Here is a 5,000-nt window from a genome sequence, read left to right as displayed (position 1 = left end):
ATTGGTTTTCGTCCTTATACTTCTGTACCGTCGACCAGAGGGGAGCATCTCGAAAATCCCAAAAGCTGGATGTGATTCGTCCTGGCTGATTGATTTTGCTTTTTTGAGCTTTTTTTAAATTATGGATTTGTCCGAACGCAGTGACGCCTCCTTGAGTAACTGAAGTGAACTGAATTGAACTGGACTGAAGTGAACTTACAGTCCTGATCCTGCAAGTAGCATGTCCGACGAGCTTTTTAGGCTATCTATGCAATTCTGATATCCCCTGTGGAGGAACAATCTATCCACTCTTTCAAGAAGTTTACACTCACTGCCCCACATTCGCTTTTTCATCACCCCCCCACCCCCTCCTCCTCCACTCCCCCCCCCCCCCCCCCCCCCCCCCCCCCCCCCCCCCAATTTTCCCCTCTCCACCCACTCGGAAAAAGTAAGTCGTGAAGATTGAAATATTATTCTGTGCATTTTCGCTTCCCCTGACGGGGTGAAAAATAAGCACATCGGAGACGTTCAGGTCTGTGTTTATTTCTGTATTTCTTCTGTGTCTGTATGCCTTTCTGTCTCTGTCCCTCTCTTTCTCTCTCTCTCTGTCTGTACAGATATGTGTGCACACATAAAAATTAATGACATGACATTGGATGAAAAATAAAAGTTCAATTCTTGCAAATTTTGGTTTGCTGAACAAATTCAGTAAAAAAAAAAAAAAAAAAAAAAAAAAAATCTTTTAAACAAAAATAATTTCAAAATGTGTATTTGCTTTGTCTTTGTATTTGCTAGCATTTTGCACTGTTGTGGTGGAAGAGGAAAAAAAATATTGTGCCATGTCTAATAGTTCGCCATACAAACACAATGCACCCGAAATGTTTTGTCCACCACATGGGCTCACAAAGTTCACGTTTGTCCAATTCATGTTGCCAACCCCAAACGCAAATCCCCATGGACATGACCGAAGTTCGACAACTGCGATACAATTTCCACAAAATGTCCCCTCATAACATCTAGACAGTGAGGTATGTTGAGGCAACTTTATTCCTGCCTGGCCTTTCTTTGGGATAAAGTCAGTGTTTGCATTAAAGGAAAGGAGATGTAGAACAGATGTGGGTGGGGGGGGGGGGAGGAGTGCGATTCCTTGGCGGGGGACAAAGATAATTTTCTTGTGCAGCAGACAGAGAAAGTTATTGAAATTGTGGACAATTATCCGTCATTGCAGTTGTCTGACTTAAGCGAAACTCGACCAAGGTTGTGTTTCTGTACATTCTCCTCGGGCAGAGAGGAGGGGGGGGGGGGTGACAAAGTGGACATAAAAATGGTCTTGCGCACGGTCTTTTCAGCCCTTTGAATCACCTCTCGTAAAATTCAATGCAGACAGACGACGGGGCATTTCTCTCTTCCAAGACATTACGTCTGCCCAAGAAATAATCATGTTGATCTTGTCAGAAGTTGCAGATTGTTATTCCTCTGGCACCGGTCCCTATCCTATTATATCAGAAATGACCGCCCATGTTCCATGCAGGCATACGAAGATGGTCGCAGCGTTTATTGTTTTGAGAATAGAACGGTTTCCTTTTTTCTTTCTTTTTTTTCTTCTACCTTCTTCTCTTTCTTTTTTTTTTTTTTTTTTTTTTTTTTTTTTTTTGATCGGTTGTTACATGATTGGAGGAAGGGATGGAGGGAGAGAAGTTGGGAGGAACGGAAAGAGGAGAAAATGGGACTGAGGAGGATGGCAGCTGAACTTGGAGTACAAAGCGATTAACTCGCCTTCGAGTTCTTGCAGTCTGCGAAAGCGTAATTGTCAGAATTTGTTTCCACTGCATTCAGAAACAAAATCATGCCATTCTGAGGAAAGAAAGAAGAAAGGACGAAAGGATGAACTGAAGGAAGCAAGGGAGAAAGGAAGGAAAGACGGAAGGGAAGAAGGAAAAAAGGAAGATGAGAACCTCTCCTCATCCTCTTCCCACAGTATCAGGTTTTGGTGTTTTAGGGCATGGGGATTTACACGTAGGCCATGAAGACGTTCCATCTTATTCAGCAACTAAATATTTACTGTCACTTACAAAAGGTATCATTGTCTCGGCCAAATGTTGATCTTTGTAAGATGTCTTGAGAACCCATTCAGTCTATTATCATCATCTTAGGTGAACAGACTATAAATAAATAAACGAACGATCTTGAGAACCCTATAAAACGTCTCACATTATTCTGACGGATGTTTGTGGAATACCGTTGCAGCTCTGTTTAATGTAAATACATATCAATGCATACAAATCTCTAAAACTGCTCTTATGAAAATTAACGTTCCCCCAGACCACCACACCCCCCCCCCCACTCCCCCCCCTCTCTCTCTCTCTCTTCTCTCTCTCTTTCTCTTCCACTCTATCCCCCCTCTCTCTTTTTCAGTCTCTCAGGTGCAACCCTGTGAAATTGCCTTCGTATACTAAACATTAAAATCGTGTTGTTATTTGCCTATTTTCAAATTTAGAAGGAAAAAAAAAAACAAACATTCTCAAGGCACATGTGTTCTAAATAAGAAACCTGGGCGTTGTTTTGTCTGTCTCTTTGGCGTTTAAAAAACATTGAACAATGTTCAGTGAAGCTGAAGTTAGACAGACAGGCAGCTGATGAAAAAAAGAAATATAAAAAGGGGGAAATAACAGGCAAACCGAAACACACACATCCATGCGCATCAATTCATAATCATTTTGAACAGCGATATATTCCTTGCAGTGAAAAAAGCCAGTTAACGTATTTGCCTTTTTTTTTTCTTCTTCGGAATTCTGGTGATTCATTTGACACAAATCTACATTCTCTCTAATCGCAATAAACCGTTTTGTTTACTTTCATCCCAAGACTTCGAGATCGAAAGCGAGCCAGAATGAAAATACATTTGTTTGTAATGGCTGGAAATGCATTTTTCAGTTTTAGACGAAAGACACCAATTATACATTATTTTTTCTCTGTGTTAGGCTGCCAGTTTAGATTAGAGAGTCCATAAGATGGTCCTTGATTTCTACAGAATAAAATTAGAATAAGTTTCAGTTTCAGTTTCAGTAGCTCAAGGAGGCGTCACTGCGTTCGGACATATCCATATACGCTACACCACATCTGCCAAGCAGATGCCTGACCAGCAGCGTAACCCAACGCGCTTAGTCAGGCCTTGAGGAAAAAAAAAGGTGAATAAATAATAGATAAGTTTACACAAATAAATAAATAAATAAATAATAAATATAATGTTAAAAATAGGTAGTAGTAGTAGTAATAATAATAATAATAATAATAATAATAATAATAATAATAATAATAAATAAATAAATAAGATAACAATGATGATAAATAAGCAAATAGATGTAAAACATGAAGACACACATTTACATATAACCCACACATGCATAACAGATATGCACCGAACATGCAGTTTCACAGATATGAAAGCACAGTTAAATACACATAAACGTACATGATTTTAATTTATATGAATAAATAAAAAGTAATATCACTCCCGACTCTTGGTTGATCCACACCATACAAAAGTTCTTTTTTTCAACCAGATCATTTGTTGACACAATCTGTCCCAGTTCCCTTCCTTGTTAATGCTATGCTACTGGCTGCTGTAATAGTATTACACAGGCCTGCTTACGTATTGTCGGCGGTGATTTAACATGTGTTAGACGATAACTTATATAATTGCTATTGTCTTTACGGTGGATTCCTACCAGTTTCCCAGCCTGATACAAGAGAGAGAGAGAGAGAGAGAGAGAGAGAGAGAGAGATTCGGTTGAAAACGAAATACGCATACAAGGTTCACATCGTGCCCTTAGTTGAATAAACACACACACACACACACACACACACACACACACACATACCGGTAATAAAGAAGAAGGAAAATATTAAGCTGAGGACCTCTCCTCATCCTCTTCCCATAGTATCAGGTTTTGTTGTTTCAGGGCATGGGGATTTACACGTAGGCCATGAAGACTTTCCATCTTGTTCAGCTCGGTAATAAACGCAAGCAGAACAGACGGAAGCAAATGCATTAACTCACTCAGTACGGCCAGTCCTCTCTTCTCCTCTACACAGACCCCTCGGATGTCCAGTGTGTGTCTGAATGACCCAACCTTTCGCTTCCGTCGTCAGAATTGTGGTATTCTTTGTCAACATTCACGTCTTCAGTATAAGAGCCTTCCGCTTGCAATATTTTGATGATGGTAACTGGCGTGAAACGCTGTTAACGTCGTCTCTTTCGCCGTTCGTATGGAAAGATTTAATAAAAGAACTATATATATATATATATATATATATACATATATATATATGGGGGTGATCGGGAGAGGAAGAATGGGAGAGACAGACAGGAACAAGGGAGAGAGGGGGAGAGAGTACCGACAGACAGGCAGACAGACGGACAGACAGACAGGTATATGAAAAGAGAGAGAGAGGGGACAGACAGACAGATGTATGAAAACAGAGAGAGAGAGAGAGAGAGAAACACTGAAACACTGAAATGTTTAGTGTCATTAGCTGAAAAGCTCTGGTGACACAGTAGGTACTCATCAGAACAAAATGGTGCAAAATGGAATAGAAGAGAAAAACAACAACAACAAAAAAACAAAACAAAAAAAAACACAACAGAATTTAAACAAAATAAACTAATGAGATTTGCGACACTTTAGCACTTTATCATTAGCTTACAGTACATGTGACAGGGGGGGTAATTTGCCCTTTTTTTCAGTCGTTCGTCTCCAAGATTTGAACAGTACACAGAAAACAGAGTACAGATAAATCATATAATAAATATTCACGCATGTAACATGGACACATATCATATCAATACAAAGACATACTAAAGTATATAGAAATCCTGAAATAATTATTCATGCCTCAACATCAAAACCCATCATATCAATCCAAACACATCAAATACTTACAATGTCAAGATTGACCATCCAAATATAGCCCTTCCTTTTTATCAATGCTTTTTTCCTCATAGAAGCCATGCTAATTTT

Source organism: Babylonia areolata, chromosome 7 (assembly GCF_041734735.1).
Source record: "Babylonia areolata isolate BAREFJ2019XMU chromosome 7, ASM4173473v1, whole genome shotgun sequence".
Taxonomy (NCBI): Eukaryota; Metazoa; Mollusca; class Gastropoda; order Neogastropoda; family Buccinidae; genus Babylonia; species Babylonia areolata.
This window is presented reverse-complemented; position numbering follows the sequence as displayed.